General features: G+C 47.1%; 15 non-coding genes across 15 annotated transcripts; 3 read left to right on the top strand and 12 right to left on the bottom strand.

Moving 5' to 3' along the window:
* Nucleotides 1–447: 447 nt before the first annotated feature.
* Nucleotides 448–588, bottom strand: LOC141284586 (U4 spliceosomal RNA). The gene has a single exon (XR_012338453.1). It is a non-coding gene; the product is annotated as a U4 spliceosomal RNA (small nuclear RNA).
* A 490-nt stretch (nucleotides 589–1,078) lies between these two features.
* trnas-gcu (transfer RNA serine (anticodon GCU)) lies at nucleotides 1,079–1,160 on the top strand. Its single transcript has one exon. It is a non-coding gene; the product is annotated as a tRNA-Ser (tRNA).
* Nucleotides 1,161–1,649: 489 nt separating this feature from the next.
* LOC141286210 (U4 spliceosomal RNA) lies at nucleotides 1,650–1,788 on the bottom strand. Its single transcript, XR_012339240.1, has one exon. It is a non-coding gene; the product is annotated as a U4 spliceosomal RNA (small nuclear RNA).
* A 582-nt stretch (nucleotides 1,789–2,370) lies between these two features.
* Nucleotides 2,371–2,444, bottom strand: trnan-guu (transfer RNA asparagine (anticodon GUU)). The gene has a single exon. It is a non-coding gene; the product is annotated as a tRNA-Asn (tRNA).
* A 191-nt stretch (nucleotides 2,445–2,635) lies between these two features.
* On the bottom strand, nucleotides 2,636–2,708 carry trnak-cuu (transfer RNA lysine (anticodon CUU)). The gene has a single exon. It is a non-coding gene; the product is annotated as a tRNA-Lys (tRNA).
* A 1,229-nt stretch (nucleotides 2,709–3,937) lies between these two features.
* LOC141348006 (small nucleolar RNA U3) lies at nucleotides 3,938–4,153 on the bottom strand. The gene has a single exon (XR_012357449.1). It is a non-coding gene; the product is annotated as a small nucleolar RNA U3 (small nucleolar RNA).
* Nucleotides 4,154–5,126: 973 nt separating this feature from the next.
* On the bottom strand, nucleotides 5,127–5,267 carry LOC141284579 (U4 spliceosomal RNA). The gene has a single exon (XR_012338452.1). It is a non-coding gene; the product is annotated as a U4 spliceosomal RNA (small nuclear RNA).
* Nucleotides 5,268–5,757: 490 nt separating this feature from the next.
* Nucleotides 5,758–5,839, top strand: trnas-gcu (transfer RNA serine (anticodon GCU)). Its single transcript has one exon. It is a non-coding gene; the product is annotated as a tRNA-Ser (tRNA).
* Nucleotides 5,840–6,328: 489 nt separating this feature from the next.
* On the bottom strand, nucleotides 6,329–6,467 carry LOC141286199 (U4 spliceosomal RNA). Its single transcript, XR_012339239.1, has one exon. It is a non-coding gene; the product is annotated as a U4 spliceosomal RNA (small nuclear RNA).
* A 582-nt stretch (nucleotides 6,468–7,049) lies between these two features.
* Nucleotides 7,050–7,123, bottom strand: trnan-guu (transfer RNA asparagine (anticodon GUU)). The gene has a single exon. It is a non-coding gene; the product is annotated as a tRNA-Asn (tRNA).
* A 1,470-nt stretch (nucleotides 7,124–8,593) lies between these two features.
* On the bottom strand, nucleotides 8,594–8,809 carry LOC141347995 (small nucleolar RNA U3). The gene has a single exon (XR_012357448.1). It is a non-coding gene; the product is annotated as a small nucleolar RNA U3 (small nucleolar RNA).
* Nucleotides 8,810–9,782: 973 nt separating this feature from the next.
* LOC141284570 (U4 spliceosomal RNA) lies at nucleotides 9,783–9,923 on the bottom strand. Its single transcript, XR_012338450.1, has one exon. It is a non-coding gene; the product is annotated as a U4 spliceosomal RNA (small nuclear RNA).
* Nucleotides 9,924–10,413: 490 nt separating this feature from the next.
* trnas-gcu (transfer RNA serine (anticodon GCU)) lies at nucleotides 10,414–10,495 on the top strand. Its single transcript has one exon. It is a non-coding gene; the product is annotated as a tRNA-Ser (tRNA).
* A 489-nt stretch (nucleotides 10,496–10,984) lies between these two features.
* On the bottom strand, nucleotides 10,985–11,123 carry LOC141286188 (U4 spliceosomal RNA). Its single transcript, XR_012339238.1, has one exon. It is a non-coding gene; the product is annotated as a U4 spliceosomal RNA (small nuclear RNA).
* Nucleotides 11,124–11,705: 582 nt separating this feature from the next.
* On the bottom strand, nucleotides 11,706–11,779 carry trnan-guu (transfer RNA asparagine (anticodon GUU)). Its single transcript has one exon. It is a non-coding gene; the product is annotated as a tRNA-Asn (tRNA).
* Between the last annotated feature and the right edge of the window lie 708 nt (nucleotides 11,780–12,487).

The raw sequence follows: 12,487 nt of genomic DNA, 5'->3' as shown, positions 1-12,487 counted from the left end.
GTAATCGGAGGTTACTACTAACGTTCGATTGTGTCTCATAGGGAGTTTGGCGCAGGGCCTCAGTGGAAAACAGGCCCTCGGCGGCTGAAACAAAAGACGAAGAATGCATCCACATGCACATGAATCAGGAATGTTAAATAAAGAAACCCCGCCGGATGACGAGGTGGTCCAGTGGTTAAGGCGGTGGAAGGCTAATACATTGTGCTCGACACGCATTCGAAGCTTTAGCGCCACTGAGAGGCCACCGGACCAGACAGGCCCAACATGTTTACGATGGGTAACGGTGAGCTGTAATTGCGTTGCAGTTTAACGATACTTGTCTTGAGAACATATTGACAAAACAACAAACCTTCTGGCTCTGGCGCACTATCATCAGCAGACCGTTTTTTTGGCGAGGAAAAAAAACCCTAAATGAAACAAGGCTATATTTCTCAACAAAACTCTAAGCCTCCAGAGAGACTAGCAAAAATTGCCAAAGATAACTGTATTTCAAGTCATCCTGGCGGGGTATTGGGTAAAGTTTTCAACCAGCAATGATCGCGCCTCGGACAAACCTCATAGGCTACAATATTGCCTCTGCGAAAGAATGCAGGCGACGGTCGTGACCTTTGTCTGCACCTACGTGGATGTGAACCGACAAGGTGGTAGCAAGCTTTAAACTGCCGCACAAACAGTCTCCTGCCACGGGTTGCTGCACCGTGTTTCTACGGAACAGATTAGAGGTGTGTAAAAGACGGCTCATTCACTATTCCCTCTGTGCTCAAAACAGCCAGCTGAAAGCACGGCAGCAGCAGCTGAAAAGGTCCGCAGCATGGCCTATCTCGGTCAGCAAGGGGACGGGGTGGCCGAGTGGTTAAGGCGATGGACTGCTAATCCATTTTGCTCTGTGCAATGGTTGGAATCCATTCTTGTCGTTCGGTTCCTTTAGCACTGGACCTTAATCCGGGTCCTGGGGACCCCATGCTAAACTTTTTGTGTGTCCTCCTTATCTAACACACTCAGTTCAGTTCTTTGAGTTCTCCACTAATGAACTGATGATCTGAATCAGGAGTGCTAAATAAAAAATGCCACGTAAAATGACGAGGTGGCCGAGTGGTTAAGGCGATGGACTGCTAATCCATTGTGCTCTGCACGCGTGGGTTCGAATCCCATCCTCGTCGTTCGGCTCCTTTAGCAGTAATCCTCGTCCTGGGGACCCCACTCTGCGCTTTTTGTGTCTTCCTTATCTGACACACTCAGTTCAGTTCACTGAGTGCTCTACTAATGAGCCGATGGTCTGAATCGGGAGTGTTAAATAAAAGGACCACGGAAAGTGACGGGGTGGTCGAGTGGTTAAGGCGATGCAAGGCTAATCCGTTGTGCTAGGCTCACCTTGGTTTGTGTGGGTTTGAATCCCGTCCTCTTCATTTGATGATTTAGCACCACTGAGAGCCCACCAGAACAGACAGGCCCAACCTGTTTACGATGGGTAGCGGTGAGCTGTGATTGTGCTGTAGTTTAATGATACCTGCAGCGAAGTCTTGAGAGCATATTGACAAAACAACAAATCTTCTGGCTCCGGCACGCTATGATCTGTAGACACCTCTTTGACGAGGACCAACAACCAGCCACTCTAACAAAACGAAGCAAAACTTTGTTTTTCAAGAAGCGTCCAGAGAGACCGGCAAAAACTGAGAAGCTGACTGTATTTCAAATCATCCAGATGGGATATCGGGGAAAGTTTACAACCAGCAATGATCACACCTCAGATAAACCACACAAGCTACAACATTGCCTCTGCGATAGAATACCGGTGACGGTCGTGACCTTTTCTTGCAGCTACGTGGATGTGATCCGACAAGGTGATAGCAAGCTGGATGAGCCCCAGAGACAGATCATCAGTGAAGACCTCTTCACCTAGACGGCCATCGACGCAAGACTGTGAAAACCAGATCCTCTCCAATCTGACACTGTGGCAACATGGAACTTTTGCATCTACATTAAAATTAGTCTGTTTGTTCTTATTCTGAGGTCACCGTAGCCGCCATATCCATTCTGTATTCCGATTAGATGGTCACTGCAGTCCCCCGGATCCAGTCCGTACCAAGAGCAGATGGTGGATCAGCACCTTCAGCCGAATGTCAGCGGATACCATGTCAACTAGATGAGCCCCAGAGACAGATCATCAGTAAAGAATGAATCCACATGCCACAGCAAACTCGAGCTGGTGAAAATGTTCACCAAACACCCGCCGCTGACTTCTTTTAAAAGAAGCCAGCTTATTGAAGGTGCACAGGATAAACGCCCTGAGAAAGCTGTGCCTCGCAACCCTAAGAATGGCATAGGCGCTAGTGGACACCTGACGCGCGTGCAAAACACCGGCATTTCACACGTCCCTGGGTGGGCTCGAACCACCAACCTTTCGGTTAACAGCCGAACGCGCTAACTGATTGCGCCACAGAGACAGACATTGTGCATCTGCTGCCGCGGGATCACGGTTGTAAAAGCAAGGGTTAGGGTTAGGGATTAGAATCGCACGTACTAACAGGCTGTTTTGAAAGATGTTTCCGGAGCTCGCAAAATCCACTTAGCCTGTGCGGAGAATGGGCACGCTGGAGCCCGCCACCCTGTTGGGAAGAAAGAGCGCCAACAGAGCCGCCCAACGTGGGGCTCGAACCCACGACCCTGAGATTAAGAGTCTCATGCTCTACCGACTGAGCTAGCCGGGCTGGTTGTGGTCTCCTTCACCGGGTCGGACGCAGTTTTCATCGGCTCCCAAATGACACAGGCGAAACGGAGGCTCTCGCGTTGTGCAAGACTGTCGAGCCGTCCCGTGGGTAGTGCTTAGAGCAGGCTTAGAGTTTTCTTCTGTCAGTTTTGACCCAATCTGTTATTGGGAAGCGCAGTTTGACCCAGCAGTGCGGGCCAACAACATGTTCTGTCTTGCCGCGTGAAGGCGGTTCAATGCTTTGGTCAGCGTATGGTTGAGATGTGATTTTCCACCAATTTGGGGCACCTTTCTTATGGAAATCAAGGATAAATCTATATAAGGATAAGGATAAATCTTCTATATTTCGGTGGTCTTTTGCAAACACTAGATTTATATGTCAGTTCCAACATAACACCGACTGTTACGCAACAGTCCCGGGATCGTTAATAGTTACGCCTCCAACATTTGCATCGCCCAATCATCGGTAACGTCAGTACATCAGTAAAACAAGGCAAGCCACTGAAGGGACACGGTTAGCTTAATGCTAGCGCTAGCCTGTTACATTGCAGTACAAAAGATATCACTTACCACATAAACAGAGAGATGACTGTGCTGATGATGGTGAATGATGGAGAAATAACTGCGCTGATGATGGCGAATGATTTACAGATCCAGAGTATCACCGAGAAGCAGCTGAACTTGTGTGGTAAGAAGCGCTCCCTCTGCATTATAACTTTACACAGAGCACATGGATCACAGTAATGAGACTAAAATGTCTGCGATACAAAACGGCAGATTCAACAAACCACATATTAAAAGCCGCTAGAGCTCCTAATTAAATAAATATTTTTATCAATGTGCCAGCTATAGAGATGAGCAGCTCTGTGAAACAGCCAATCGGAGCAGAGCTCATTAATATTCATGAAGCTTCCAAAAAAGGCAATAACAGAGCATTTCATTCTAGGGACAAATCCTAGGGTTGTAAATGGTCCTGTAAAACCGTTTCTGGAGATTGTTTGCCCTTTCCTATGCCATATACCTTCTATGCAGATATCAAAGAACAAATTAAAATATTCTCTCAATGCATTTTATGGCAACTTTAAGTTGATAGAACCAGCTGACATCTTATCCTGAAATTCTGAATATCAAGGATGGTGACACCCACCAACAAAAATGTAAAAAAAAAAAAAAAAATCTCAATCATAACGACTCATAAGATTTTTAATCTGATATTTACATTTTTCAGAGACCACTCTGACCATACTCTCTTCTTCTACGCTGCTTAAATGCCACACAGAACGTTCATCAATGGTGTGGAGCATATGAAATAAACCATTATTCCACACCCGATTCACGCTCAGAAAAGAGTATCAAAGCTCATCATCGTAGTTTGGGAGACACTACACTTTTGAAACACATTTCCTAGTTAGAAACTATAGAAATGATCCCTGAAAGTATAGTCTTGACCTCCATTTTGCAAAACCAGCTTAGGCGAGTTCTGACACTTTGAGTCTCAGAGATGGTTACAACCTAACAACAGAGATGAGAAAAGTTACATTTGAAACATCATTAGAGTCCTAAAATTTTGTTTGTAATTTTAGTTGGATGCAGTTTTCATTGGCCCCCAAATTACACAGGCGAAACTGAGGCTCTCGCGTTGTGCGAGACTGTCAACCCGTCCCGTGGGTAGGGCTTAAAGCAGGCTTAGAGATTTCTTCTGTCAGTTTTGACCCAATCTGTTTTTGGGAAGCGCAGTTTGACCCAGCAGTGCGGGCCAACAACATGTTCTGTTTTGCCGCGTGAAGGCGGTTTAATGCTTTGGACAGCGTATGGTTGAGATGTGATTTTCCACCAATTTGGGGCACCTTTCTTATGGAAATCAAGGATGATTTCATGGGAAATGGCAAACTGGTGTAGCGTTTGGCTAATAAGCTAAAGCTACAAAGGATGTACCGGTGCCCCGTCGTCCGAGCAGAATCCACATTCGGCCGTAATCGGAGGTTACTACTAACGTTCGATTGTGTCTCATAGGGAGTTTGGCGCAGGGCCTCAGTGGAAAACAGGCCCTCGGCGGCTGAAACAAAAGACGAAGAATGCATCCACATGCACATGAATCAGGAATGTTAAATAAAGAAACCCCGCCGGATGACGAGGTGGTCCAGTGGTTAAGGCGGTGGAAGGCTAATACATTGTGCTCGACACGCATTCGAAGCTTTAGCGCCACTGAGAGGCCACCGGACCAGACAGGCCCAACATGTTTACGATGGGTAACGGTGAGCTGTAATTGCGTTGCAGTTTAACGATACTTGTCTTGAGAACATATTGACAAAACAACAAACCTTCTGGCTCTGGCGCACTATCATCAGCAGACCGTTTTTTTGGCGAGGAAAAAAAACCCTAAACGAAACAAGGCTATATTTCTCAACAAAACTCTAAGCCTCCAGAGAGACTAGCAAAAATTGCCAAAGATAACTGTATTTCAAGTCATCCTGGCGGGGTATTGGGTAAAGTTTTCAACCAGCAATGATCGCGCCTCGGACAAACCTCATAGGCTACAATATTGCCTCTGCGAAAGAATGCAGGCGACGGTCGTGACCTTTGTCTGCACCTACGTGGATGTGAACCGACAAGGTGGTAGCAAGCTTTAAACTGCCGCACAAACAGTCTCCTGCCACGGGTTGCTGCACCGTGTTTCTACGGAACAGATTAGAGGTGTGTAAAAGACGGCTCATTCACTATTCCCTCTGTGCTCAAAACAGCCAGCTGAAAGCACGGCAGCAGCAGCTGAAAAGGTCCGCAGCATGGCCTATCTCGGTCAGCAAGGGGACGGGGTGGCCGAGTGGTTAAGGCGATGGACTGCTAATCCATTTTGCTCTGTGCAATGGTTGGAATCCATTCTTGTCGTTCGGTTCCTTTAGCACTGGACCTTAATCCGGGTCCTGGGGACCCCATGCTAAACTTTTTGTGTGTCCTCCTTATCTAACACACTCAGTTCAGTTCTTTGAGTTCTCCACTAATGAACTGATGATCTGAATCAGGAGTGCTAAATAAAAAATGCCACGTAAAATGACGAGGTGGCCGAGTGGTTAAGGCGATGGACTGCTAATCCATTGTGCTCTGCACGCGTGGGTTCGAATCCCATCCTCGTCGTTCGGCTCCTTTAGCAGTAATCCTCGTCCTGGGGACCCCACTCTGCGCTTTTTGTGTCTTCCTTATCTGACACACTCAGTTCAGTTCACTGAGTGCTCTACTAATGAGCCGATGGTCTGAATCGGGAGTGTTAAATAAAAGGACCACGGAAAGTGACGGGGTGGTCGAGTGGTTAAGGCGATGCAAGGCTAATCCGTTGTGCTAGGCTCACCTTGGTTTGTGTGGGTTTGAATCCCGTCCTCTTCATTTGATGATTTAGCACCACTGAGAGCCCACCAGAACAGACAGGCCCAACCTGTTTACGATGGGTAGCGGTGAGCTGTGATTGTGCTGTAGTTTAATGATACCTGCAGCGAAGTCTTGAGAGCATATTGACAAAACAACAAATCTTCTGGCTCCGGCACGCTATGATCTGTAGACACCTCTTTGACGAGGACCAACAACCAGCCACTCTAACAAAACGAAGCAAAACTTTGTTTTTCAAGAAGCGTCCAGAGAGACCGGCAAAAACTGAGAAGCTGACTGTATTTCAAATCATCCAGATGGGATATCGGGGAAAGTTTACAACCAGCAATGATCACACCTCAGATAAACCACACAAGCTACAACATTGCCTCTGCGATAGAATACCGGTGACGGTCGTGACCTTTTCTTGCAGCTACGTGGATGTGATCCGACAAGGTGATAGCAAGCTGGATGAGCCCCAGAGACAGATCATCAGTGAAGACCTCTTCACCTAGACGGCCATCGACGCAAGACTGTGAAAACCAGATCCTCTCCAATCTGACACTGTGGCAACATGGAACTTTTGCATCTACATTAAAATTAGTCTGTTTGTTCTTATTCTGAGGTCACCGTAGCCGCCATATCCATTCTGTATTCCGATTAGATGGTCACTGCAGTCCCCCGGATCCAGTCCGTACCAAGAGCAGATGGTGGATCAGCACCTTCAGCCGAATGTCAGCGGATACCATGTCAACTAGATGAGCCCCAGAGACAGATCATCAGTAAAGAATGAATCCACATGCCACAGCAAACTCGAGCTGGTGAAAATGTTCACCAAACACCCGCCGCTGACTTCTTTTAAAAGAAGCCAGCTTATTGAAGGTGCACAGGATAAACGCCCTGAGAAAGCTGTGCCTCGCAACCCTAAGAATGGCATAGGCGCTAGTGGACACCTGACGCGCGTGCAAAACACCGGCATTTCACACGTCCCTGGGTGGGCTCGAACCACCAACCTTTCGGTTAACAGCCGAACGCGCTAACTGATTGCGCCACAGAGACAGACATTGCGCATCTGCTGCCGCGGGATCACGGTTGTAAAAGCAAGGGTTAGGGTTAGGGATTAGAATCGCACGTACTAACAGGCTGTTTTGAAAGATGTTTCCGGAGCTCGCAAAATCCACTTAGCCTGTGCGGAGAATGGGCACGCTGGAGCCCGCCACCCTGTTGGGAAGAAAGAGCGCCAACAGAGCCGCCCAACTGAGATTAAGAGTCTCATGCTCTACCGACTGAGCTAGCCGGGCTGGTTGTGGTCTCCTTCACCGGGTCGGACGCAGTTTTCATCGGCTCCCAAATGACACAGGCGAAACGGAGGCTCTCGCGTTGTGCAAGACTGTCGAGCCGTCCCGTGGGTAGTGCTTAGAGCAGGCTTAGAGTTTTCTTCTGTCAGTTTTGACCCAATCTGTTATTGGGAAGCGCAGTTTGACCCAGCAGTGCGGGCCAACAACATGTTCTGTCTTGCCGCGTGAAGGCGGTTCAATGCTTTGGTCAGCGTATGGTTGAGATGTGATTTTCCACCAATTTGGGGCACCTTTCTTATGGAAATCAAGGATAAATCTATATAAGGATAAGGATAAATCTTCTATATTTCGGTGGTCTTTTGCAAACACTAGATTTATATGTCAGTTCCAACATAACACCGACTGTTACGCAACAGTCCCGGGATCGTTAATAGTTACGCCTCCAACATTTGCATCGCCCAATCATCGGTAACGTCAGTACATCAGTAAAACAAGGCAAGCCACTGAAGGGACACGGTTAGCTTAATGCTAGCGCTAGCCTGTTACATTGCAGTACAAAAGATATCACTTACCACATAAACAGAGAGATGACTGTGCTGATGATGGTGAATGATGGAGAAATAACTGCGCTGATGATGGCGAATGATTTACAGATCCAGAGTATCACCGAGAAGCAGCTGAACTTGTGTGGTAAGAAGCGCTCCCTCTGCATTATAACTTTACACAGAGCACATGGATCACAGTAATGAGACTAAAATGTCTGCGATACAAAACGGCAGATTCAACAAACCACATATTAAAAGCCGCTAGAGCTCCTAATTAAATAAATATTTTTATCAATGTGCCAGCTATAGAGATGAGCAGCTCTGTGAAACAGCCAATCGGAGCAGAGCTCATTAATATTCATGAAGCTTCCAAAAAAGGCAATAACAGAGCATTTCATTCTAGGGACAAATCCTAGGGTTGTAAATGGTCCTGTAAAACCGTTTCTGGAGATTGTTTGCCCTTTCCTATGCCATATACCTTCTATGCAGATATCAAAGAACAAATTAAAATATTCTCTCAATGCATTTTATGGCAACTTTAAGTTGATAGAACCAGCTGACATCTTATCCTGACATTCTGAATATCAAGGATGGTGACACCCACCAACAAAAATGTAAAAAAAAAAAAAAAATCTCAATCATAACGACTCATAAGATTTTTAATCTGATATTTACATTTTTCAGAGACCACTCTGACCATACTCTCTTCTTCTACGCTGCTTAAATGCCACACAGAACGTTCATCAATGGTGTGGAGCATATGAAATAAACCATTATTCCACACCCGATTCACGCTCAGAAAAGAGTATCAAAGCTCATCATCGTAGTTTGGGAGACACTACACTTTTGAAACACATTTCCTAGTTAGAAACTATAGAAATGATCCCTGAAAGTATAGTCTTGACCTCCATTTTGCAAAACCAGCTTAGGCGAGTTCTGACACTTTGAGTCTCAGAGATGGTTACAACCTAACAACAGAGATGAGAAAAGTTACATTTGAAACATCATTAGAGTCCTAAAATTTTGTTTGTAATTTTAGTTGGATGCAGTTTTCATTGGCCCCCAAATTACACAGGCGAAACTGAGGCTCTCGCGTTGTGCGAGACTGTCAACCCGTCCCGTGGGTAGGGCTTAAAGCAGGCTTAGAGATTTCTTCTGTCAGTTTTGACCCAATCTGTTTTTGGGAAGCGCAGTTTGACCCAGCAGTGCGGGCCAACAACATGTTCTGTTTTGCCGCGTGAAGGCGGTTTAATGCTTTGGACAGCGTATGGTTGAGATGTGATTTTCCACCAATTTGGGGCACCTTTCTTATGGAAATCAAGGATGATTTCATGGGAAATGGCAAACTGGTGTAGCGTTTGGCTAATAAGCTAAAGCTACAAAGGATGTACCGGTGCCCCGTCGTCCGAGCAGAATCCACATTCGGCCGTAATCGGAGGTTACTACTAACGTTCGATTGTGTCTCATAGGGAGTTTGGCGCAGGGCCTCAGTGGAAAACAGGCCCTCGGCGGCTGAAACAAAAGACGAAGAATGCATCCACATGCACATGAATCAGGAATGTTAAATAAAGAAACCCCGCCGGATGACGAGGTGGTCCAGTGGTTAAGGCGGTGGAAGGCTAATACATTGTGCTCGACACGCATTCGAAGCTTTAGCGCCACTGAGAGGCCACCGGACCAGACAGGCCCAACATGTTTACGATGGGTAACGGTGAGCTGTAATTGCGTTGCAGTTTAACGATACTTGTCTTGAGAACATATTGACAAAACAACAAACCTTCTGGCTCTGGCGCACTATCATCAGCAGACCGTTTTTTTGGCGAGGAAAAAAAACCCTAAACGAAACAAGGCTATATTTCTCAACAAAACTCTAAGCCTCCAGAGAGACTAGCAAAAATTGCCAAAGATAACTGTATTTCAAGTCATCCTGGCGGGGTATTGGGTAAAGTTTTCAACCAGCAATGATCGCGCCTCGGACAAACCTCATAGGCTACAATATTGCCTCTGCGAAAGAATGCAGGCGACGGTCGTGACCTTTGTCTGCACCTACGTGGATGTGAACCGACAAGGTGGTAGCAAGCTTTAAACTGCCGCACAAACAGTCTCCTGCCACGGGTTGCTGCACCGTGTTTCTACGGAACAGATTAGAGGTGTGTAAAAGACGGCTCATTCACTATTCCCTCTGTGCTCAAAACAGCCAGCTGAAAGCACGGCAGCAGCAGCTGAAAAGGTCCGCAGCATGGCCTATCTCGGTCAGCAAGGGGACGGGGTGGCCGAGTGGTTAAGGCGATGGACTGCTAATCCATTTTGCTCTGTGCAATGGTTGGAATCCATTCTTGTCGTTCGGTTCCTTTAGCACTGGACCTTAATCCGGGTCCTGGGGACCCCATGCTAAACTTTTTGTGTGTCCTCCTTATCTAACACACTCAGTTCAGTTCTTTGAGTTCTCCACTAATGAACTGATGATCTGAATCAGGAGTGCTAAATAAAAAATGCCACGTAAAATGACGAGGTGGCCGAGTGGTTAAGGCGATGGACTGCTAATCCATTGTGCTCTGCACGCGTGGGTTCGAATCCCATCCTCGTCGTTCGGCTCCTTTAGCAGTAATCCTCGTCCTGGGGACCCCACTCTGCGCTTTTTGTGTCTTCCTTATCTGACACACTCAGTTCAGTTCACTGAGTGCTCTACTAATGAGCCGATGGTCTGAATCGGGAGTGTTAAATAAAAGGACCACGGAAAGTGACGGGGTGGTCGAGTGGTTAAGGCGATGCAAGGCTAATCCGTTGTGCTAGGCTCACCTTGGTTTGTGTGGGTTTGAATCCCGTCCTCTTCATTTGATGATTTAGCACCACTGAGAGCCCACCAGAACAAACAGGCCCAACCTGTTTACGATGGGTAGCGGTGAGCTGTGATTGTGCTGTAGTTTAATGATACCTGCAGCGAAGTCTTGAGAGCATATTGACAAAACAACAAATCTTCTGGCTCCGGCACGCTATGATCTGTAGACACCTCTTTGACGAGGACCAACAACCAGCCACTCTAACAAAACGAAGCAAAACTTTGTTTTTCAAGAAGCGTCCAGAGAGACCGGCAAAAACTGAGAAGCTGACTGTATTTCAAATCATCCAGATGGGATATCGGGGAAAGTTTACAACCAGCAATGATCACACCTCAGATAAACCACACAAGCTACAACATTGCCTCTGCGATAGAATACCGGTGACGGTCGTGACCTTTTCTTGCAGCTACGTGGATGTGATCCGACAAGGTGATAGCAAGCTGGATGAGCCCCAGAGACAGATCATCAGTGAAGACCTCTTCACCTAGACGGCCATCGACGCAAGACTGTGAAAACCAGATCCTCTCCAATCTGACACTGTGGCAACATGGAACTTTTGCATCTACATTAAAATTAGTCTGTTTGTTCTTATTCTGAGGTCACCGTAGCCGCCATATCCATTCTGTATTCCGATTAGATGGTCACTGCAGTCCCCCGGATCCAGTCCGTACCAAGAGCAGATGGTGGATCAGCACCTTCAGCCGAATGTCAGCGGATACCATGTCAACTAGATGAGCCCCAGAGACAGATCATCAGTAAAGAATGAATCCACATGCCACAGCAAACTCGAGCTGGTGAAAATGTTCACCAAACACCCGCCGCTGACTTCTTTTAAAAGAAGCCAGCTTATTGAAGGTGCACAGGATAAACGCCCTGAGAAAGCTGTGCCTCGCAACCCTAAGAATGGCATAGGCGCTAGTGGACACCTGACGCGCGTGCAAAACACCGGCATTTCACACGTCCCTGGGTGGGCTCGAACCACCAACCTTTCGGTTAACAGCCGAACGCGCTAACTGATTGCGCCACAGAGACAGACATTGCGCATCTGCTGCCGCGGGATCACGGTTGTAAAAGCAAGGGTTAGGGTTAGGGATTAGAATCGCACGTACTAACAGGCTGTTTTGAAAGATGTTTCCGGAGCTCGCAAAATCCACTTAGCCTGTGCGGAGAATGGGCACGCTGGAGCCCGCCACCCTGTTGGGAAGAAAGAGCGCCAACAGAGCCGCCCAACTGAGATTAAGAGTCTCATGCTCTACCGACTGAGCTAGCCGGGCTGGTTGTGGTCTCCTTCACCGGGTCGGACGCAGTTTTCATCGGCTCCCAAATGACACAGGCGAAACGGAGGCTCTCGCGTTGTGCAAGACTGTCGAGCCGTCCCGTGGGTAGTGCTTAGAGCAGGCTTAGAGTTTTCTTCTGTCAGTTTTGACCCAATCTGTTATTGGGAAGCGCAGTTTGACCCAGCAGTGCGGGCCAACAACATGTTCTGTCTTGCCGCGTGAAGGCGGTTCAATGCTTTGGTCAGCGTATGGTTGAGATGTGATTTTCCACCAATTTGGGGCACCTTTCTTATGGAAATCAAGGATAAATCTATATAAGGATAAGGATAAATCTTCTATATTTCGGTGGTCTTTTGCAAACACTAGATTTATATGTCAGTTCCAACATAACACCGACTGTTACGCAACAGTCCCGGGATCGTTAATAGTTACGCCTCCAACATTTGCATCGCCCAATCATCGG

This window comes from Garra rufa, chromosome 1, assembly GCF_049309525.1.
Source record: "Garra rufa chromosome 1, GarRuf1.0, whole genome shotgun sequence".
Classification (NCBI taxonomy): Eukaryota; Metazoa; Chordata; class Actinopteri; order Cypriniformes; family Cyprinidae; genus Garra; species Garra rufa.
The sequence above is the reverse complement of the archived record's forward strand: the minus strand, read 5'-3'. Positions and strand labels throughout refer to the sequence as shown.